Source organism: Sorex araneus, chromosome 2 (genome assembly GCF_027595985.1).
Source record: "Sorex araneus isolate mSorAra2 chromosome 2, mSorAra2.pri, whole genome shotgun sequence".
In the NCBI taxonomy this organism is placed as follows: Eukaryota; Metazoa; Chordata; class Mammalia; order Eulipotyphla; family Soricidae; genus Sorex; species Sorex araneus.
Window position 1 is genome coordinate 145,138,391 of NC_073303.1, and position 24,899 is coordinate 145,163,289.

The 24,899-nt window shown below is 35.5% G+C and overlaps 1 protein-coding gene across 5 annotated transcripts in view; it reads left to right on the forward strand.

Moving 5' to 3' along the window:
* The window catches only part of ZBTB20 (zinc finger and BTB domain containing 20), an 897,756-nt gene that overhangs the window by 157,288 nt on the left and 715,569 nt on the right, over positions 1-24,899 (forward strand). For 4 of the 5 annotated variants that reach the window (XM_055125915.1, XM_055125914.1, XM_055125917.1 and 1 more), the window contains exon 2: positions 14,100-14,151. The exons of the other annotated variant lie outside the window; for it this stretch is intronic. The gene's annotated coding sequence lies outside the window, so the exon portion shown is untranslated. The remainder of the gene's footprint in view (positions 1-14,099; positions 14,152-24,899) is intronic. 5 annotated transcript variants of the gene reach the window in all.

Genomic DNA, 24,899 nt, shown 5'->3' on the forward strand with positions numbered 1-24,899 from the left:
ATAAAATGACAGTGTGTCTTTTTTAATTTTAATTTTTATTTTTTGCTTTTTGGCAATGCACAGGGGTGACTCCTGGCTCTGCACTCAGGAATTACTCCTGGTGATGCTCAGGGGACCATATGGGATGCTGGGAATCGAACCTGGGTTGGCTGCCTGCAAGGCAAACGCCCTACCCGCTGTGCTAATCGCTCCAGCCCCCATGACAATATCTTTTTTTTTTTTAGTTTTCTTTTTTTTTTATTAGTTTATTTTTAATTAGAGAGTCATCGTGAGGGTACAGTTACAGATCCATACATCTTTGTGCTCATGTTTCCCCCATACAAAGTTTGATAACCCATCCCTTCACCAGTGCCCATTCTCTACCACCAGTAAACCCAACATCCCTCCCCCCTCCCCAGTCCCGTCTCCCCCCACCCCACCCTGCCACTATGGCAGGGAATTCCCTTTTGTTCTCTCTCTCTAATTAGGTGTTGTGGTTTGCAATAAAGGTGTTGAGTGGCCATTGTGTTCAGTCTCTAGTCTGTATTTGGCCCACATCACCCTTCCCCCACATGACCTCCAACCACATTTTACTTGGTGGTCCCTTCCCTGAGTTACCCAGAATGAGAGACCAGCCTCCAAGCCATGGAAACAATCTCCTGGTACTTATTTCTACTATTCTTGGGTGTTAGTCTTATAGTCTATTATTCTATATTCCACAGATGAGTGCAATCTTTCTATGTCTGTCTCTCTCTTTCTGACTCATTTCACTTAGCATGATACTTTCCATGTTGATCCACTTATATGCAAACGTCATGACCTCATGTTTTCTAACAGCTGCATAGTATTCCATTGTATAGATGTACCAGAGTTTCTTCAACCAGTCATCTGTTCTAGGGCACTCGGGTTTTTTCCAGATTCTGGCTATTGTAAACAGTGCTGCGGTGAACATATAAGTGCATATGTCACTTCGACTATACTTTTTGGCTTTTCTGGGATATATTCCCAGCAGTGGTATTGCTGGGTCAAATGGGAGCTCAACCTCTAGTTTTTTGAGAATCGTCTATACTGTTTTCCAAAAGGGCTGAACTAGCCGGCATTCCCACCAGCAGTGTAGAAGGGTCCCTTTCTCCCCACATCCTCTCCAACAGCAGTTGCTTTTGTTCTTTTGGATGTGTGCTAGTCTCTGTGGTGTGAGGTGGTATCTCATGGTTGTTTTGATCTGCATCTCTCTGACGATTAGTGATGTAGAGCACTTTTTCATGTGCCTGGCACAACTGGACAACCACATGCAAAAAAATGGGCTTAGAACTCGACCTGACACCATGCACAAAAGTCAGATCAAAATGGATTAAAGACCTCAACATCAGACCACAAACCATAAGGTACATTGAAGACAAGGTCGGCAAAACCCTCTATGATATTGAAGTAAAGGTATCTTCAAAGATGACACGGAACTAAACAATCTAGTAAAAATAGAAATCAACAAATGGGACTACATTAAACTAAAAAGCTTCTGCACCGCAAAAGATACAGTGACCAGAATACAAAGACTATCTACAGAATGGGAAAGGATATTTACACAGTACCCATCAGATAAGGGGTTGATATCAATGGTATATAAAGCACTGGTTGAACTCTACAAGAAGAAAACATCCAACCCCATCAAAAAATGGGGCGAAGAAATGAACAGAGACAATATCTTGATCTTAACAAAACTGTCTGTATTTGTGGTGTCTGTGTGTGTGTATGTAAAAGAGAGAGAGAGAGAGAGAGAGAGAGGAGAGAGATGTTTTAGTAGTGGTTCTGTGTTTATTAGAGAATGTTAATAGACAGGGAATAAGATTAGTTTCCTGTTTTCTTATTTACAGGTAATCAGTGCTTTATAATGTTACAGACACATAGTTATCTGGGCTAAAATTACAGTGATTGAATCAATAGTATATGAATAATGTTTTGTTGATTCAAATGAGAAAGTCATATATAGGTGTCTAGATAAGAATAAAAGGAGGTGAGAAGAGAGAAAGGATAGGATAGTAAGAGTTTTGGAGAAACAGAATAGCAGTTGGTTCTTTGACTATAAGACTATGTAGATTTTCATTATATTAATTATATAGTTATATATAATCTGCTTCTAAAATATATTATTATATTAAAATATAAAAATATAAAAGCATACCTTAATCTGCTTCTAATATGTATGTATTCTCATATTAAAATACATACACATTAGGAGTAGATTACGGAGGACATTGGAAACTAATAATAGTATTTGATATTTTGAGTAGTGATCATTCAGGGGATAGATTTATAGCTAGATTATTTCTAAGTACTCGTTTTATTATATAGGCATGTAAGGTGCTTCAGAGACAAATTAGAAAATATCTTATTTCAGGCATAATTCCTATTTCAACCAAGTTTTTACCATATGCATGGTTTGATCACATGGATAAAGGGAATAAATTAATAATAATTAATAAGTAATAAAAAATAATTATTAATCTTGTTCATTGATTTGCTCGAGTGGGCACCAGTAATTATTATTAACAAAACTATAAAATATATAAATATAAAATAAATAATAAAATAAATAATAAGTTATTTAAAGTAAATTATTTTAAATAAATTATTTAAAGATAAATAACAAATTATTTCATAAAAGTAACTAAGCCTAATGTATGTCAGCTGCCTTAGTCACCAAGATTTTTACTGATTATGAATTGTAGGATATATGTGCCTATTTCCTTTATTTTGTACTTTCTTTAACTGCTTTTTAAAGACTTTGAATATTCTATCTTCTTTTCATTTTCATATCTATGTCTCACTAGTATGTTTTATTGAATTTACATATAATGATTAATTCAATAAAAATGAAATGGCACAAGTTTATAAGTGAACATTTTCAGTACAAACTATAAGGATGTGATTCGTCTTCCTTTTATCCTTCCTTGCTTCCTTTCTTCTTTGAACTGATCTTTAAGGAACTATTCAAAATATAAATATTTGTATACAAAGGCAAATATTGTTACAAATATTTTACTCTCTGGGAACACTCATACTGTCAGTGAGAAAAATATACTGAAGGTTTTTTTTTTTAAATGTTACAGCTTTGACTGCTGATGCAACTTGTCTGCTCTTACTGAATATGCATTTTAATTTAATATTTTATATCATAGAAATTGTTTAAAACTAGAAAATAAAAATCACATAATCAGGTTTGTACCTCTAAGAGAACAGAGAATGAAAAGAATGAATTAGGAGTCATAGTCTCACCTCTGGGTATGATTATGTTAATATGATCATTTATTCTTTTGGTTGATCCTTAAAATGTAAAATCCATTTTCTACCTCATCAGAACTATTTGCTGAAAGTACATGAGGGTCAGATTTTACTGTTAGTTTCCATACTTACTAAGATGGTGGTGTTTTGTTTTATATCTGGGTCCTTTGACTCTGGAAAATTTACAATAGTATATAAATGCCAATTGCACAAAGGTGGTGGTGATATTTTCAGCAAATAATGAGCAAGTCACCAACTCACTGTATGTATTTGTCTGGGAGGTACATTATGAGTATTTCTTCCAAGATGGGTAAGAGGTGACTTATATTAAACATAACCACATGAGAACCTATTCGTTTCTGAAGGACTGGTGTTGGAAACACAGCGCAGCGTGTGGGAGTGCTGACTCTGCAACTGAATTGTGCTTGACTTTAGATTATACACCCAGCAGAGAAAGTATCTTTGGCAATTCTCTAAGTCTCTCTGGGCCTTAATTTTTACACACACCAGACAAATGGGAATGATGATATCTTATATCTCAGTAAAAAACTCGTAAAGTCTTTGTGAGGTTTCAGTAAGTAACATACATAAAAGCATTTCACATAGAACCTGAATATAGGAAATGTGTTTTCTATTTCTTACTGATCACTTGAGGGTGAAAATTAAATAGTTATCTCTCCGATCCTACCTTCTGAGAGTCAGAAAAGTAAAAGAAAAGTAAAGTAAAACTATAAGAACAGTATTATTGCTACTTTTAGAATGTGGAATGGTTTGAAAAGAGTCTTCAAAGGAGATAGACTTCACACTTTATTTTTTTAGATAAAGAGGAGGCAAGTGGTAAGAAAATAGTTCATATTATGAATTATGAGTGTCTTCAAAGAGAAACTGTAAGAAGCACTTACATAGTAGTATTGTTGGGTAGTCAATATAATATCATATGCACATATATGTAATTTTTTGTGAAATTAGATCACAAATAGTCTTTACATGGGTCTCTGGATGCTTAGAGAATTTATAAATTTACAGTAGCTAATTTTTGGAAACTCAAATGCCCAACAAATATGAGTGATAAAGAAGTGTTGTTAGTGTATATACACAATGGAATATTATTCTGCCATGAGAAAAGTTGAAATTTTGAAGTCTGCTACAACTTAGATGGTATTGGAGGGTGTCATGCTAAGTAAAGTGTGTCAGAGTAAAATATTAAATACCAGATGATCTGGTATCGATCATCTGGTATTGATCATCAGGTTAAATACCAGATAAAGCTACTCATATCTGGAGTATGTAGAAACAAACAAACAAATAAAAAAAATGCGATTAAACAATCCCCAATTCAAATAAATTCTGAGACATGATTGATAAAACTGGTAACTGAGAGGTAGGACCATGAAAATGGTGGAGGAATCATAAAACTGGTATAGGGATTGGTCTGTAACTATTAAAAAAATTCAGTGATATTACTATACTTCAATGAAAATTAAATAAAAATGTACACAAAATTTTGTGAACAGTACACTTCCTAGAAATAAAGATCCGTGTTTTTTTAAAAAAACATTTTGTGCTTCCTCAGAAGATTACAAAACAACCTTTAACTGATTGTTCAACTTTAACGAAAAAATAGCTCTACTCTTGTGAAAGATAGCTTAGCTTTAGTGAAAAGTAAGTTGTACATTCTAGTGAAGAAATAGTTACTAGTATCTCAGGTTTTTAGTTAAAAGGGCTAAAGAAAAATTCCCCACACCTGTCAACAGTTATAGTTATCCATAAAATTTAATTAACCAGAATTCCAGGTAATTAATGTTTACTTGTTCTAAGCAGCATTCATAATGTATTATGGCTGCATACTTAGTAGAGCTGTGCGTCCAGAGAAAATGGTAATTTTTGACTCCTGATAATTCTTTGTTTTCAGTTTCAGAATTAACATTTTCTATAGTTTCCTAATTGCATATATCTTATGGTATGTTACCTATTCTGTGAATGCTTGCTCTGAAACCTTTTATATCAAACTTACTAGTATGATTTTGTTGCAAGGGATTCTTGAGAACTTCAGTTGAGATGGGATTGACTGATCACGCTGTCAACAAGCTCACGTTCCTTAGCAAAGGACTTAAAGCAGTTCTTGTGACAGGTTTCCAGGGAAACTACCTTATGAGGAACCATAGAATTCTAAAACATTTGATTTTGGCCTGTGGGAGTTGGGTAGGCTGATCTGTTGTCTCTGAACAGTGGTCTCGATCTATGCTGTCAAACTTCCATTCAGGCACATGCTTCTTCATACGTGACACGTATTATTAGAATCTTAAAATTCTCTCTCAAAGGTGTGTGAAGTTTTAGGATGCTAGTCAGGCCCACATCACTTCGCAACGCTTAACTATAGGGCTCTGTCCAGTTGGGAGTTGCTGGTGGCTAAGTGCTCTCAACTTCTCTGCTTATTCCCGTACCCTGCTCCGGAGAGGAAAGGAGCAAAAAGATTGTTTGGACCATCACCGTCCGTTAATCCTGGGGAGCAGACCTGCCCAACTCTCAATTTAGTACAGAATATTTTTACTCTTTCTGCCCAAGTCTTAGAGTGAAATATACTATCTGACAGGACATGGGGAAGTTGAAAGGAAAGAAATTTTACTGACCTTTGAAATCTGAAAAAAAAGTGTCTTATTTCTTTTGCATGTATGCAGATGTTTGATTATAAGTTTATGTTTAAAAATTGATTTTATTAAAATGGTTTAATATAATTCTTATTTTATTTTATTTTATTTTTTTGCTTTTTGGGCCACACCCGGCGATGCACAGGAGTCACTCCTGGCTCTGCACTCAGGAATTACTCCAGCTGGTGCTCAGGGGACCATATGGGATGCTGGGATTAGAACCCGGTTGGCCGCGTGCAAGGCAAATGCCCTACCTCCTGTGCTATCGCTGTGCTCTGGCCCCCAGTTTAATGTAATTCTTAAGAATTTATTTATTATGCTTCCCTTCAGTGGCCGTGGTGTGATCAGGGTGGGCTGCACACAGTTATGTGATTTCCCAGTATTTATTAAGGAATTTCACACATTCGTTGTTTTTGTGTAGTCTGGCTCCCACAGTGGGTTACAGAGCACTGGCTCTCTCAAACTTTGTAATCACTCAGGAAATCCTTAATAGCAGTGATATTGAATCAAGTTCAGGTCAGTAGGGAGGATCAAACTTGCAGCCTTATGTTTGCAAGGCAGACAGTCTACCACTGAGCTAACCTGAAACCCCCTTACTGGAATATTTTAAAGTAATTGCTCTAAGGATCCTTAAAACAGGTACACATTACCAAGCTCAAAAACTTTAAAGTTTTTCATTGAAGGAGGTTAAGTAAATAATTCAGAAATGTGTTCTGTTTACCTGTTAATAATTAAGCAGGTTAGACTGTGTACTTTTTATAGCCATTGAATTTTAATTTATTTATTTATTGGTGTGTTGGTTTTTAAGAATTTATTTAAGCTATTTTGCTATTGGGAAATAAAAATAAACAGAGTGAAGCTGCATATAATAAATGAAAGGATTTGGATTGCTTTTAAAGAGACAGTTGGGGGAAGAAAAGGAGTTTTAGGGTTAATAACAATGATTAGTACATAATCTTTCTCAACTTACCCCCTCTGTTTGGAAGGAAAACTGAAATACCTAAGAACAAGTATAATTGAGTTAAGTGAAATGTCTTTTTGCCCTAGAGCTCTGGCTCGATAGATTTTGATTTGATTTTAGATGGGATTAATATGGGGTTTAACTATGTCACTTTTATGAATTCTTGGAGAACTCTACCATAGAACTTATCAGATTTCTTTAGTGTTTTAAAAATTCTTGCAATACCCAAAGCCAGAATAAATATCTTCACCTTAAATAGCACCATTATGGATAGGCTATAAATAAATTAGTCTTGTTCAATCTTGGAATGCATCTTGCCCAGATCGCCATGTATGAACAGGTTCTTTCTGATACTCTTTTGGAAGAAAAATTTACTTTCATTTGCATTTTTTGATTAGATAAAATCAATTTTCATACTTGCACAGTTATTTAGTAAAGACTTGTTTTCTGTAATTATTTATGGAACATTAATTAGTAGTTTCTATTCATTTTGTCATAAAATGGCTTCTGCTTATTCTAAATTTTTGCTAATTTGAAATTATATTCTTACTTTAAAAACTGAATTGTTTCCTCTTCATTTTTTTTCATGGCATACTTTATGTATACAGTATCCCTGTTTCTGTAATTGATATGTGTTTTATCCATTTTTCTCTCATAACAGTATGCTCACTGTATAAATAGAATGTCAAAATTATTGTCTTCTACATTACAGTCTGTGCCTTTTTGCACATTTAATTTGTTTTACATTTAAAAATTATTTTTATAAATCTTATATTTCTTTTTTAAACTTTTCTCTTTCTTCCCTTCATTCAAATCCTTTCTTTCTTTTCTTTGTCTTAGTTGATGCAGTAAATAGAGTCCCCATCACCAAAAATATTAATATTTAAATGACTTTACTTCAGGAAATCTAATAATGCATAATCTATATATTCTACAACGTAGACTATGTATTGTTTTAGTGCATTATGTTTATATAAAAAAGTAGCATTTATTGAAAACATCCACATAACCTTATATGAAATTAACTTCTCGGAATAATTAGTACTGAGACCCTTACATGCTTTCCTTTCATTACCTGGATATTGACTCTGATGTATATGTATCCTAAGCAATATGCATTTTATATGTGCACATTGTATATGGTTTATATGTATAAATTATCTACATGTCAAATATTACAACTTTATAATTTTCAGTTTTTCTTCAGACTTGATATCAGTAAACTTTCACTTTTCAAACAGTAAGATTTATCTATGTAGAGAACAATTTCATTAAGTTCACTATAATAAAATATATAGAGTATACTTATTAAAATATTAAATTGCTTTTATAGATTAATATTAATTTCTCATGTTATTTTAGCTTGTATTTCTTTTATATATTTCTGAACCTATCAAAACTATCTAATATAGTAACTCTTGGGTATCACTGTATCACTGTCATCCCATTGTTCATCAATTTGCTCCAGTGGACCCCAGTAATGTCTCCATTCATCCCTGTCGAGTGCTAGTGTAACTTGATGGTGTATTGAGGGCTCTTTCAGGGTCAGGGGAATGAGGACCGTCATTGTTACTGTTTTTGGCATATTGAGTATGCCACAGGTAGCTTGCCAGGCTCTGCTGTGCGAGCAGGATACTCTCAGTAACTTGCTGGGCTCTCTGAGAGGGACGGAGGCTTTTGGGGCGGCCTCTAATTGCCTTTACAGGTGTTCCCAGTCTACTGAATGTAAGCTTTTGGTCAACTGGCATGTTGTAGTGATCTGCATACTGACTAACACACACTTGCCTGTGTCTCTGGGAAGCACCTGGGACATTTGTGGCCTCAGGTCGATCTCCTTGAGGTTGATGCAGTGTGGCTGGAGGTTTTTGAGAGCAGGACCCTATCGCGGAGGGTCTGTGCTAGGTCGAACACCTGTGTTGAGTCCCAGGTCACAAAGTGGTTGGCTGACAGCACCCCACAGTGGATGAGTCACTATGCATACTGCCACCATGCTCTGTGTCTGATGGCACCGCAACTCGGCCCTGCTGGGGCAGGTGATGCCTCCGCCATGGTTTCTTCATACCCCATACAATACTAATAAAAATATTTTAGAAAAACAGATAACTCTTGGGTATGAGTAATAATAATAAAGTGGACAGGGCAGTTGCCTTGCACATGGCAAACCCAGGTTATAGTCCATGGAGCCCCATAGGGTCCCCTGAGCCCTGAGTATGGAGCCAGAAGTAAGCTCTGGGCATGTGAGTGTGTCCCCACCCCAAACAAGAAATGAAAAAATAAGTTAACCTATATAACTTCCTATATGTTATTTTACTTATAGAATTAATTGTATGAGATAAAATATAGCAGTATATTTTATTAAATTTGCTTCCCTTGTTAGATAATATTGAATGACAGAGTATAAAAATAGGTTGCAGACACTGGAGTTTCCAAAGGGTAAAGTTTAATGTGTAAGACTTAACTTCAACTTCTGTAATACTAAATTGTATAAAAATAAAAAGAAAAGGCGTGGGCCAGGGAAGGGACGCCTCACCGCACCGAGCCAGGCACAGGGCCTAGGGCAGCAGCTGTCTCTCCCGCCACCCGAGTTCGGTAGCCTCTGGCCGCTTCCCCCACCCCAGGGAGGTTGATGGCGAAGATGTGGCAGGCGAAGGAAGGAACGGAGCCATGATGGTTGGTCTCACTTGCAGTTTATTCCAGTCTTCCCTCTATACACTCTCCGTCCTCTCTACACCTTTCCGCCCCCTCACCTTCTCTCCGAACCCCTTTTATTCATCATGGCCCTTCCAAAGGGCGCAATACATTGACGTCACCAAAAGCACCAAAAGATCTTACAGGAAGAACATTGAGGCAACATAATTCTCTTGTATCTGCAGGCCCTTAATCTAGGCCCCTGGAAAGAAGATACAAAACCAAAACCGAAGACTTCATTGGGCTGAAAGCACTCAGATTTACAGCCCAAATACCGAGCTGGGCTGCAGCAAGAAATCTACATGTCAATTACAAACTTGACAGCACCTGAAATTTACATCCCAAAGACTAGGCTGGGCCAGAGCCTGGAATCTACAATGTCAAGTCAAGCCTGGCTACCACCTAAGTACTTCGGGTCAAAGATCAGCTAGGTTTCTGTGACAAAAGGTTTCTGTGATAAAACTCCAGAAGGCAGCTGGAAAAGGGGAAATATTCCAACACTAAATCTCTTTTTTTTTAAAAAATTTTTACTTTATTGAATTACCGTGACAAAAGTTACAAAGCTTTAAGGTTTAAGTCTTAGTCATATAATGATCAAATCCCCATCCCTTCACCAGTGCCCATGTTCCCCCACCAAGAACCCCAATATACCCCCCCGAACCTGAGTGGCCAATGATCTTCACTTTATTCTCTCTATATTTTGAATACATTCAATATTTCAACAGAGAACTGACTATTATTATTCAGAATTTCCCCCCAACAATCAAACCTGCTGAAAAGGCATCATTTGATAGTTCGTTTTCCATGGCTGAGAATGACGATTATAGGAGTTGTCGTGGCCACTCAGTTTTGGATTTCTGTTGTTTTAGCTCAGTTTAGAGTCTAGATGCATTTCTATAAGTCTCTGGGTGCCAAAATGGGTTAGTAGAACCTCCCGGATCAGAGTCTTTAAGGAGCAGAGGGGCCATGTTGTGCAGGGCTGCTCCGGATCTCATCTGGGCTGAGGATGTGCCGGTAACACCCACATCCCATGATCTCTTCTGCGCCACATCACTACAAAGCAAGTACCTCTGAGTGTCCTAGAAAATGAGTCCTAGACCTGTGAGTCCTAGAAAATGGCGGACGCCACGTGGGCGCTGCTGCTGCTGTCACTGCTATCTTCCCCATAGAAAGAGAGCATTGGGAGAGAAAATCCTTCCCCCTCCCTGTAGCTCAGCACACAGTCTAGATTTATCTCTATAAGTCTCTGGGTGCCAAAATGGGTTAGTAGACCTCCTGGGTCATAGTCTTTAAGGAGCAAAGGGGCCAAGTAATATTAAATCTCTTTATGCTTAAATAGACATATATAAACAAATAAATATGCCATGCCTGTTAATAGGTTGATAGTCTGTTATCCAGTTTTTCAATAAATATTATTTGATCTTTTAGCGTATGCAAGCATTATTCATGGAACTGAGTGATATGTGGTAAAGGTGATACTCCTATGATACATTCTTGTTGGAGAGACTAACCATAAACAAAGAAATAAATAAATTTATACTGTGGCATTTCAATGGTCAGTTAAACTTCTCTCATTTCTTTTCCCACTTCATTCCTGCAATCTATTTTTTTCATTCCTCATTGTCTTCTGTAGTAGTTTAAATACTTTATAAACAGAGTCTAGGTATTAAATAATGATTAATGGCTTGTTCTGATATACCCCTGCCCACAGATTCAGATTTTAAATGTTTTATCACTTAATGTTTGTTGTTGTAGAATGAATGTTATATTACTCATATACACCAGGCCTAACATATTTTGCTGGATTCTGTTTATCTAGTAGTATGACCTAAATCATTGATTGCAGCTACTGGTCTGAAGAAATTTTCCGCAAACATGTTATAGTTGCATTACTAATCATTGTTTCATGCCACTCAGGTCTGCAGATAAAAACATGTTGGAGAGAAGGTAGAGACAGACTAGAAGTACCATAGACAGTGGTGGAGGGTCTTTAACACTTTGATTGTGGTGAGATGTGGTAATTTTGTATACCAAAAGTGTTAACTTTGTTGTAGTACTTTATTTCAGCTATAGAATAAGTTGATAAGTAAGTGAACAGATAAATAAAATTAAAATGTTGAAACTCACTTGCCTAAATTTGTTTTGGTTTACATATAGTGTATTGTTTGATTCTCTCTACTCTTGTTAAAATATATATGTATTGATTTTAGCAGTGTTTCCCAAAATGGATGATGCCATGTCAGTTCCCACAGCCACCCCTCACCTGCCCTACCAATCCAGCCCTGGAATGGTCCTGGGGGATTGGTAATAAAATCAGGTGAAATTGGGGAGCCTGCTTTCTATTTGTTCACTTAAAGGAGGTAGATTTTCATGCCAAATAATAAGTTTAGGAACCTCTGGTTTACAGCATCTTCTTTGTTAATGCGTGCGTTTCCATTGGTAAACCTGCTGGTTTTGACTTTAAAATGGCCTAATCTCTGTGAAGACTGTAAGAAAATTTGACATCAGGGCCATTATTGAGATTTCATGGCTTATTTAGAGAGATGCTTTCCAAGGACATGCAATAACAGTCTCTTATTTATTAATTAATTTATTTAGCATTTAGCATTTTAGCATTACATTCAGAGATGTTCAGGGGCTGTTTCTTACTGTGAGCTCAGCAGTACTCACTAGCTGTTCTCGGGGAAGCCTATGTGGTACTGGGGATTTGGATCAGGGTCATAGCTGACATAGCCACATGCAAGACAACTGCCTTACATCCTGGTCTATCTCTTCACCCTCACTTCTATTTTAATTGAACAATTGTTTCTAGTTAAATCCTATCATAATTAAACCCACCAATGGCTTTAAAGACACAAGAACATACTTCCTCCTTTACTGCTTGTAGTCTTAACCTTGATTCTGTAGTATCCATTCATATGAATAAAAGTGAATTTAGTTTGTCAGAAGAACTATTTCAGAAACATTTGTGGACAGTATTTTTATTGGTTACAGTATCCTAAAGGGAAGTTTCTTCCTTCCTTCCTTCCTTCCTTCCTTCCTTCCTTCCTTCCTTCCTTCCTTCCTTCCTTCCTTCCTTCCTTCCTTCCTTCCTTCCTTCTTTCCCTCCCTCCCTCCCTCCCTCCCTCCCTCCCTCCCTCCCTCCCTCCCTCCCTCCCTCCCTCCCTCCCTCCTTCCTTCCTTCCTTCCTTCCTTCCTTCCTTCCTTCCTTCCTTCCTTCCTTCCTTCCTTCCTTCCTTCCTTCCTTCCTTCTTTCCTTCCTTCCTTCCACGCCCCTCTCTCCCTCTCGTCCCTCCATTCCTTCCTTCTTTTTTGACCAAATTTGGTAGTGTTCAAATCTTACTCCCAATTTAGTGCTTGGAGATCACTCTTAGTGATGCTTTAGAGACCATGTATGGTGCCCGAACTTCACCAAATGCTCAGGCCATGCTATGCAAGTGCTTTAACCCCTCTTATAAGGCTTGATTGTTTCTTATGAAAGAATCTGTTTATCTGTAGAACCAGGATTTCCCCCAGGTTATTTAAAAATAATTAGTAATAGTTTAGTTAACATGGTTACAACTCTGGCCTTTATGGCATCGATGTACAGTTATTGTATCCCATCATTACCAAACTGCCCAACCACCTCTACCACTGTCCCTGTGTTATCTGTTGTCCTGCTCTTTTTTCATCCTCACCCAGGCTACCTCTGCTTGTTAATCTGAATTTTGTAATTAAGGATCAAAGGCTGTCCTCATTTAACAGTTTCCTTGTTTTGACTACTTAATGCAGATCAGTGAGATGATACAGTATTTGTCTTCTTTCTCTGACTTATTTTACTTAATGTGGTACCCTCCAGTTCTATCAATGCTACTGTGAACTGAAAGATTTCATCGTGAAAGGAACTTTAAAATGACTGATACTTATTTGATATCACATTTCCAAATTGGACCTTCTATTACCTTTGTTTATTCTAATGTCAGTGCATTAGATACTGTAAATCAGTTCATATTATCCTGAATGTATTGCTTTTGGCTCCCTTCCTTTTAACCATTAACTTTTTATTCTTCATGTTACCTAATCTTTATAAATAACTCTAGTCTCAAAACTATTTTGAGGATTGACCTGTGTTTTGCCTTTGTGTACTTCTTAGCCAGTGGTATAGAACAGTAGAAGTTTTTGTAAATATATCTTATTTAGATGACAGTGGTATAGAACAGTAGAAGTTTTTGTAAACATATCTTATTTAGATGAAGTAAATTAGATAAAAACTATTTTGGATTATCTTTCTCATATATGCAAAAGCCTTTATTTGTGTATAGTAAGGAAGCTTAATAACACTGTAGTATATATATATTTAGTGTACATACACATATACATATATATTAAATACAAATATGGAGTATATATACATGGAGATTAGATCTGTGTCATATTTTGCTTAGAATTGTACTACATATACATATTAGCTATATAAAATTTATAAGTAGTATTAATGATAAAGATTATAGAAATATGTTATATTCTTGGCATATTTCTAATTTCATGTTATTTATTTTTTACAGTTACTCTTAAAGAAGCGTTAAAAGTTGCCCTTTGAGACTCTGAAGACTGAAGGTAATTTCCAATGGTACTTTCTTAAACGAGGTTTATCTAGTTGAATGTTTTATAGTATTTTAAGTTTTGGTTTAGGACCTTTAATCTTTCCTTCGCTGTACTTTAACACTAAGTATTTTTATGTGTACTCAATAAATATTGCCAAATTACAAGTAAAGCAAAAAAAAAGTGTTACCTCGTTTAGGAAATGATTCTAATTAAATGTTGCTGTTCTATTTCTATCTTTTACATTGGTATGTACTTTGGACCCTCCCATCTAAAAATGTTATTTTGAAACTCATACTTTATACCATACTGTTTTCTTAAATAAATTTATTAATTTAAATTCACACAGTCAAAATCTATTTCTCCCAAGGAAACCTTTACAACTGACCATAATACGTAAGAATACAATTGTGTGGGACCACAGAACCGTTTACAAGTGGTTCCTCATAGCCAGAAGTTAAGAATTTCAGGCCAGGAGATTACAATAGAATTCTGATGCTGCATTGTGAATAAAGAGCTCAATAGGGATTGAGGAAGGTTTCTTAGACAAGAGGGTGTTGTAATTACTTTGCTTCTTACATGCATGGCTAGATCTTCCAGTGAGAATAACATGGTGGGGTAATTTATTATAGAAGAGTAAGTCACAGATTACATTGGAAGGGAATGGGGTGGGGTGATCCAACCATCAGTTTTGTGAATACATACACTTAAGCATGTGTGATAGCTTGTTTTTAATTTCTTTACACCAGTGCACACCTCAAACATTCCGTTTAGCTGTGGGATATGCAAATTGTTCCAAATGCAGCAGCAGTACTTTCACCTGAATGTCAAAACTGTCAGAGAGCTTTAAATCAAATTCTTACAACATTTAAAAAAAATGAGCCATCCCCAAGATTGAGACGCCAGACTCACTTGCAAAAACTTGATTCTTATACTTTCAAAAGCTCCTGTATGTCAGCAGAGTAATGTCAAAGTTCTGATTCACCTGCTTTCTAATTTTAACCTTTTAAGGATTTTATTTTATTTGGCTTAATTACGATATTTTCTACAAATTAATGATAAATGCCTTGATTAATAAAACCAAATGTCAGAGAAAATGACAACTTGATGAAAAATTAATACTTGGCAATATTTTAAGGCACAGAAGTACTAGAGATGTACTCTTAAAGCTCATACTGCATAGCTATTTTTGAAGGTAGGGAACTCTAATTCTCTTTATATTTAAGTTTTTTAAAAAAAATTATTATACATTGGGTTGTGTGTTTACAACTGTTAGCATTTGTGGTCTTGTTGTACGCCATTACCTCCCCCAACTACTGCCAATCCACATAACTACATCCCCTCAGGCCCTGAGATATTTTGTCCACCTACTTCCCTGTAATTCAGCTTTCACCTGTTTTCTTAGCTACTTATGTCAGCATATTTTAGTAATAATTTTCCAGTTGTTGAATTTACTACTGGCTTTTATAGAGAAAAACATAGTCTTAATTTTTATTACTTCTTTGCTCCATGTTGTAGTTTATATTTGTTTATCAAAATCAAGGTAAATTCTGTTTGTAATGGGTTATAGAGATGAAACGACCATCCTAAGAATCCAGATAGTAATGTGGGGGTATGTGTTCATGTGAACGTATGTTAAGATAACTTATGACATAAAATATACTAATTGCTGTATTGATATCTGCTGGACCACTGATTAATGTAGTATGAACATACAGCTGTTACCATTTAGAATAAGTTAGTAATCTATGTATAGGAAACATACTTGCTTTCTGAGAAATATTTTAATGTGTATCTTGCTTTTTTAAACATATATGTTCCTAAAATGTCATTAAAAGTTTTGAACCCACTGACAATTTTATCTTACATTTTCTTGGTTAGATAGAAAATCTAAAGATTATTGGAGCTGGAGTGATAGTACAGTGATAGGGCATTTGCCTTGCATGTAGCCTTTTCAAGGGTGATCCCTGGAATCCTATATGGTCCTCTGAGACAGCCAGGGGTAATTCCTGAGTATAGAGGCAGGAGTGACCCCTGAGCACCCTGGGGTATAACCTCCAAACAAAATAACCAAAGAACAAAACTAAAGATTATGAAATATAACTATTTCATCTTTCGCTTTTTATTGGAGACCATTAGATTTGAAAGATAAAATATTCCATGTAATTTTTATCATAATCACAAATATTAGTATGGATTTTGAGTATAAACACTGAAAGATTTGATTAGATATAATGAAAAAATATTACTATCCAGAATTATAGTCTGTGTTGGTTTTCTATTTTTTTGGTTTGTTTTGACCTCACATCTGGTGGTGCTTAGGGTATACCTGAAGGAGATAAATATGCCAACCATCTGAGAGAAGGCACAAATGACCAATTCTGTGTTGTTCTTTGTTAGTTCAGGAACAGAATGACCCCCTTTTATACTATTGGTGAAATGGACTCACTTTGGCCATCGTTTGATGTAATGACATGATAGTTATATCAAAAGAAATTTTTGTCAACTAATGTTAAATCACTTTATCTGTCATGCAGTAGGCAATCTTAGCTATTACTGGAATGGTGCTATGCTTCATATGATAGTGATGAATGATGGTCAGCCCGATAATGATAATATATTCTAGTCCTCAAAGAATTTTTTCTTCAGTGGAGATTTCTAGTACTATCTAAAATTGGAGTTGAAGAGCACTAACGTTTTCCCAAGTAGGGTCTAGACTTTATTGTTTTGGGGGCCACGCCACCACCGCCTCCCCCCCCCCCCCAAAGGAAGAGCCAAGAGAAAAACCTTTCCCTTCCTGGGGCGGCCTGGGGACGTGGTTTAGTTCACAGTCTGGAGGCATTTCTGCAAGAAGCTGCTGGTGCCAAAAGTAGTTAGATGGCCTCTGGGATCATTGGCGTTCAGCAGCGGTGGGGCCGCACATGTGCGGTCGCTTGGATCACATCTGGGCGGAGAGCAGCAGTTGTCTCCATTCTAACTGAGTTGATCACTCCTCTTAGCAGGTCATTTCATTGTAACAAATCTATGTTTCAGTACCTTTATTTGTATACAAACGCTTTCATCCAGTTTCATGCAGCAGTAAATAAGATAGGTCCCACTTCTTTGTCAGTTCCTAAAATACACATGAAACAATGTACTGTCCACTTCTTTTATGCGAGTCTAGCTAGTCTTCCCTCAACTTACTTCTGCTAGAACCAATTTGAAGGCAAAGTTGATTGGGAGGGATGTTCCCCGAACCATCACTACTTGTGTCTTTCTATGCATATAGTGTCTAGCTCGGGTGTTGTTAAGAAGAGCTTTGAACTTTCAGTGGTCTTCTTTCATATTCTTATCACAGCCTTTGGTTTCTGATGAAAAACTTCTCTTCAAAAGGGGTCTAGAAAAATCTGGAGCCAGTTAGAGTCTAACCAATAGGCCCCGATTCTTATACTTGCTAAAAGGTCTGACTTTATGCGATACTTTTTTTTGCGATACTTTATGGATGATAATTGCAAATTTAAGCTACATCTTGGTCTTATTACTTGATCAGAAACTCATTGTCAGGAACCCCTTCTCCATCTCCCTGTTTCACTTACTCAAAAATGTCTATGAACAAAGGAAATAGACTAAAATCTAAAATAAGCTCTAAAAAAATTCACGCAGTGTTTAATCTTACAATGATGAGAATGACTAACCCTCGGACAGAATCTTTAATTTCAGGGAATTAAGTCATGATATTTTAATCTTTTAAATTATGGTATTTTAAACTTGATGCTTGAATTAACACATAAAATTCAGCTGATGTATTTGTGAAGAATCTAAATGTTACAGAAAATTAAACAGTGTTAGACTATATCTCATGCAACAGAAAAAAAAAACCTAAAAATAAATATGATTTCTAATGGACCTAAATTACATAAATTCCCTGTTTTATTACTTATAATTAGGCTATATCTTCTATCTAGAAACCTTTTGTAGCACCTTGTAAACCACATTTTTTATTAATTTTTATCCTGAAGATTAATATAATAGAGATTTATTAGTTTGAAAAGATTGTTGCCCAATTTGTAACTTCAGTACTTGTAGAATGATAATTTTTTTGCAGGTGGGAGGCATTACTCCCACCCATAGGGTCCCCAGGTGGCTTGTGGGAAATGAGGAGGAGAGAGATGGCAGCTTAGAGAAGGCACTTTGCTGCTTTCCTCTGTACCCACCTCAGTCACCTCAGGAAGTGCCAGGGGAAATCTGTGACTCAAGTATGTCAGCTATAAGCACCTGTGCAGTACAGAAAGGAGGTCTCATTAGCTCCAGGAGCTGATGGTCAAACCAGACCTGGTTCCACTTGTTCTTTAGGGCATGGGAGATGATCCCTGACACTTGTTTTTTTTGAGAACCGTGGGACCCTGGCTGGAGCAAGCAATTGCTCCTTGTGAAGCAGGAAAGTTATTCATAAATCCTGCCAAGGATTTCCTAGGTGCAGTGATTTTCCTCATAGAAGAAGAGAATTTAAAGAGATTAACAGTAAAGTAAAACAAGTTTATTTGGGAAGTAGGGGGAGGGAGAGGAGGAGGAGGAGCAGGAGGAGGAGGAGAAGATTAAGAAGAGGAAGAGGAAGAGGAGGAGGAGGAGGAATAGAAAGAGGAGGGAGAGAGAAGAAGAAGAGGAAGAGGAGGAAGAGGAAGAAGAAGAGAGATGGATGGAGGGGGTAGGGAGGGGCGAGAAGAAAGAGGGAGAATAAAATCTCTCATATGTACTCAATATGAGAGAGAAGAATATGGACTTATTTAGAGTGCAAAGGAATGTGGACTTATTTAGAGTGGAGAAAGCAAAGTGTATACCCCAAATATATACAGATATACATCCCAAATATATCTTCAGTGAATTCCCAGTATGGAGAATGCATGCAAAAGTGTAATCAAGTATACATCTTGGGCAAATGCAGATCATTTCTCCAGAATATGGAAATTCACCATAAAGTAAGGAAGTATACTTCTTAAGAGAATATACAAGCAAAAGAGGCAGACTTTGCTCTCTTAGTTTATTTTTCCCAAACTGCTTCTAGGGGTCTGTTGCTAGAGAGGTTGCAGAGAGGATGTGCTTAGAGCTGTCAGTGGCCATTTGATTTCTTAGCAAGACCTCTGTTCCATCAGTGGTCTCTGCCTCCAGAGTGCCCAGTTATGACCTGGGCCTGGAATTCCACATCTTAAAGGGTTCTGGTCTCAGATGCGCTCTGTGTCTTACAGAACTCCATGCGTTTGGGCCGATTTAGGTTCCAGTTTTTCTCCTAGCATACATTACCTAGGCTTCTCAATCTCTCTGCTTGAAGCACTTCTTTTAAATAGAATTTATTCACCTTAGTTTTTTTCCATTGGAAGCTTATATATAACAACAGAATAATTTATGGTCATGAAATTGACTGACATCGATTACTCAAAATATACCAAAGGAAAAGCAAAACAAACATTTTCTGGTGTACGTAGAGAATTTGTGTTGCTTTCTAAATGTGCATTAATTTTTCCTTTCTAACTACCATTGTTTTAAATATCCCGGTTTCTTTTTGTATCCTATGGGGATGACAAAGTTTTTTTTGTTTTTGTTTTTTAATTTCATTACTACAAGAAAGTGGGATGCAAATTAACATGGATTCTTGGGAATTCATGTTATTGTATTGTTCAGCATATCTTTGTAATACTCTCCAACCTCAACCCAGAACTACATTCAAAAAAATTAAGGGAAAGTTTGCTTGTGTGGTAGTTGTATTTTTGCAATAATCAAAGAATACAGTAGTCAGTGTTAGAAACAGAATTAAGTGAATAAAGGTCCAGATTAAGCCCACAACCAATCAAAGGCCTAGTACATATAGACTTGTCGCGTGAAATAACAATTTATTAACTGGCAAAATATAATAAAAATTAAATATTAACCTATTAAAAAGAAAAATGGTATGTTTAAAATATGGAGCAATAGCACAGCGGGTAGGGCGTTTGCCTTGCATGCGGCCGATTCGGGTTCGATTCAACTACAAAGAGTATCTAGTTCACAGGGCAGAGCCTGGCAAGCTACTCGTGGTGTAATTGATATTCCAAAAACAGTAACAACAAGTCTCACAATGGAGACGTTACTGGTGCCTGCTCGAGCAAATCGATGAGCAACAGGGATGACAGTGACATGACAGTGATGTTTTCTTCTATAGTGTGTATATGTTCATATCTCACTTGTGTGAGTATGAAAGAAGATGAGCCAACCACGGACCTCTCATTTTTCTTTTTTTCTTTGTTTTCTCTCCTCCAGCAACTATTTATTGAATGTTTGCTCTCTGTCAAGGATTTTCTACATGTTACATAGAACTACTGATTCAGAGTGGCCTGATCTTTACCTTTGTGGAGTTTACAGTTTAATAGGAAAATGTAAAAAATGTATAAAGATCACATATAATAGATACTTTAATGATTTTTGAGTATACCAATTCTGTCATAGTTTCTCAGAGTTTTTCTTTGAATTGGGTTGTAGTAATGATAAAAAAAAAACAGGTGAGAGAAATATTAATATCCTTTCTTCTTTGGACTGCTATATGGAATATTTTTGTCTTCTGATCAGAATTTTCATTATGTCCCCTTTGGAGGCATATGCTGTTAGGCCTTCCAGCCTTGTGGTCATGCAAAGGCCTTCCAAGTCATTGTGTTGGACTTTAGCCTGTTCAGTAAAAAGGTCATTTTCTCCATCAGCTGTCTACTTGGGTATATATTCTTTTACTCTCAAAGATATTTTACATGCATTCAGAGTATATTAGATGGATTTGTCAAATTACTTGCAGATAATCAGTTTTTTAAAGTTATAATTTGAGCTATGACCTCTCAAACTGTGAATTATAAGGTTTGACCCTTTGGTTCATGGTTTAACACAGCAGCCATTAATTACAGTTTTTAAAGGACATTTTATTTCAGTTTGAATTTATGATATGAAAACAGTGTATTTTCCCTTTAACTTTCAAAAACAAAGGCTTACATGTAAATACATGATATAGAATGTGCACATTCTATAGTATGAATGATCTGAGTTAAACATTTTATCAATATATGTACATGTTTATGTATAGCTGTGCACCATTATAAATATAATGCGATATAAATTTTATATAGCAAATATGAATCAACACAGATAATATTTATTTTAAATAACATGTGTTAGAAAAACAGCAATTTTCCCTATACATCCTTAGAGTGAGAGTTTTTATTATTACTTGAATCTGGACTTCTTTTGCTTATTTTCATTAATTTGGAATATAAACTAAATGCCTATGAATGCCCAGAGTGTGACAGTAGTTTCAAGGTTCTCAGCATAGATTGGAGTAGCATGGAATGGGGTAAACATAAACTGTTGAAATGGCTTTTGCAAATGTGCAGAGCACAAGGTACAAAGAAGGGAAGTACATAATAAAGAGGTCAGTTTGGGTAAAAGCAGAAAGACATCCAGATGTGTGAAAACTCTGGATGTGCTCAGTGTTGGAAATGGAAGAATTCAGTGTGAATTTTTTCCATTGGAATAAAGAATATGTACAAATTTCTGAAAATAGTTCAGAGTACATAGTTTTCTATTGCTGCTATTTAATAAAAACCTAATAATATTAGTTGATTTCTTAATTCCTAAATCAGTTTTTCTCATCTTGTTTAATATGTTCATTATTGCTAAGTTCACAAAATTAAATTTAAAATGTAATGGGGAGTTGAATACTTAAGAACATCTGAAGACTTTTCTTAAAGGTACAAAATCATTCTTTTGTATTTCAAGTATTTTAGAAATGGTTAATTTGGTTGGTTCAAATTATTTTCTAGACTAAATTTAGCATGATGTGTTTCATAACAAAAGTTAAAAATGGATTTGAAAATGAAAAACGCTAAGGAAAATGATTTTTTCTCATATTAAATTCATAATTTTGCTTCTAAAACTTTCCCTATGGGATATATTTCCCTTGTATATTTCAGTGTACTTCTTTAGTTAAAAAAACCCAAACATTAAATTTTGTAGTAACATGTTAATATTTTTTTAGGATTATGTTCAAGTTAATGAACTCTAGAGCTTCAAGTGATTATATGTCATTAGCATATTGACATAATTTTGGAGTGCTTTGTTGATAGTTATGTGTGAATTTTTACTTTTTATAACAACTGGTATGTATTATACTTCCTATTTTGGAAATAACATTAAATTTTAAGGTAGAGCTGTGTTTTAGTCTTGGCTTAACTACTTTCTGTAACTTGGAGCAACATATTTTACTTCTCTTACCCTATTTGCCTATAAAATATAAATGGAAAAACAGCTTTTACTTTGGGTCTATAACTAATAAATTCTTGAATTAAATGTCAGGAACATAGGCAGTGATCAAGAACTGACATTTATGTTCTTATAATACCATTAAAATTAAAGCAGATATTTTTATTTTTAAAATTATGTTTGTTTTGGGACCATACCTCGTGGTTCTGTGATTATGTGCTTATTGATTACACCTGAGGAGGCTTGGGGACCGCCTGTGGTAGAAGATAGAACCCAGGTCAGTTACATGCAAGGCAAGTACCTTACCCACTGTACTATCTCTCTGGCTCCAACCAATTCTTTTTAGTGTCTTCCATTTTTTATATGGATAATTTCTGTACCTCATCTTATGTGCTTTTTACATTTTTGTTCTTCTCACTAATTTTACCTACCTACTTTGCCCATGCTTATCTTTGTACTTGAATTTGCCATTTTGCTACTAGAAGGAAAAGAAATGACTCATGGATATCAGTGTATTCTCACAAAGAGAAAATAATGTTCCAAACAAAACAAATACTTATTTTAAACCATATTTTAGCTGTTTTTTTAATAATATTTTAAAACGGAATATCAGGAATAGACTCTTCTGATTACCAGATAGTTTGGATTGTATTATCTTCCTTTTAAATATATAAGTTTGGTATTTTTATGAAAGTGTTTCTCTGTTTTTTTTAATCTAAAAGAAAAAGTAAAATCAGAATATAATAACTCAAGGGTAGAATTTTCAAAAGGAATATGTTTCTGAAACTAATTATGTGTAAGTTGTTTTATTTCACAAGTAAGTTCAGTCATTTACAGATATCCCAGAATGCTCTGGTATATGAAACTTTGTTTTATTTATAGGAGAATGAGATTCTATTCTTCAGTAGGTTCCACTTGTTAATCCAGTATATTATATGGGCACATTTTCTGATGGCAAAGCTCGAATTGTTTGAAATAAATGTAAATATTTTAAATATATTATGGAATTTCAGTTTTTTACTTGACTCTGTCTTGGTAATCAATGAATGTCTCTTTTACTTAGCTTAGCAATAGATTTAGCTAAGCTATTTATCAATTTTCAAAGAGTTTATTGGCAATGCAGAGTAAAGAGTTCCTCTAAAAATCTGTATGGATTCAATTTCCTTTGGGTCACTACACAGTTTCCCTTTGGATCTGAATATGACTTTGGTGCTTGTCTTTATTCCTCAGCTAGGAAAAAAATGTCTTGTCTTCTATGTGCAATAAAATCAAATGCAGTTTTGAGAGAAAAATACATTTATTTAATAGGCAAAATAAAGGATAAAAGCAATGATGTATCCAAGTAGATTTTCAGTTCTTGCTATTTGAAATGATAAAATTGAAGGACAAATACAGGAAGTCTTAAATATTAGATAGTTTATAATTTTATAATAACTATATTTGATGATTTCAGTTTGGAACACCTTTATATATGGACAGACTTAGCCATTATCTGATTTAGACAATAATTAGACACCCATATGGCTCTGTTTAGAAATAACAATAAAATGGTAGCCCCTTTCCCAAAGAAAGATAGTTATGGTAAGTCTGTGCTCATTTAATAGTGCCACAACTGAACCAGGTGCTGTACGTGCTCTGTTTTTCAGGAAAAATTTTATAGATTTAAGCACTGAGTATATGGTACACAGTGGCACTGTTACCTAATCAGAATAAGACCAAGGGAAAACTCATCTAGATTCCACATACTAATGCAGTTAGTAAACAGAGACACTAACTCTCATTAAGAATAATTAAACTTAATATTGACTGTAAACTGTTAGTTACCTTAAACTTCTCTGTGGAGAGTGTGGGAAGGGATTAACCTAGCAGATTGGGATATTAATTACTAATCTTCCATGTTATGGCTACCTACCATTAAGAAGAATTATAGTCATAAATAAAACATTTATGAATTTGAAATACTGCAAATATGTAAATTTACTTTATAAAAAAGTAAAGTCTAAATTTACAAAAATATAAGTGAGTTGTGAGCAATGCCAGCCCAGCAAAATGAAACTCTGGTTAATTACCACAAGAAAATAGACTGAAATAATCACAGAAATGTGTTTTGCTTTCTGACTGACAGAATCTGCTTCACAGGAGACTGCAGTTTAGCTGAGTCCACTTTTCTTCTTGCATTACTTCCTCCAGCGTGGAAACTGGTGGGGTTTGAGGAGAGGGTTGAAAGGACTGGGGAGAAACAGAATTTCTTTTCTTTATCCCACCAGTAGTTAATAGCCCTTTATTTATGAAATTGATTCTAATGATTGTATAAATGTTGCTTGATTTATCAGCAAGAGGCACTGTGCTGTTTTTTTGTTCAGTCAAAACAGCCTGGTAACTGGTCTCCTGCTACTATTTAATAATCTGCTTCTTGGGTGCAATCTAGAGTATGTGGTGAAGGATATAAAAATGTCAGCTAAATTTAAGATCGACTGTTAAGTTTTTATATTATAGTGCTGTCCCCTGGCGGG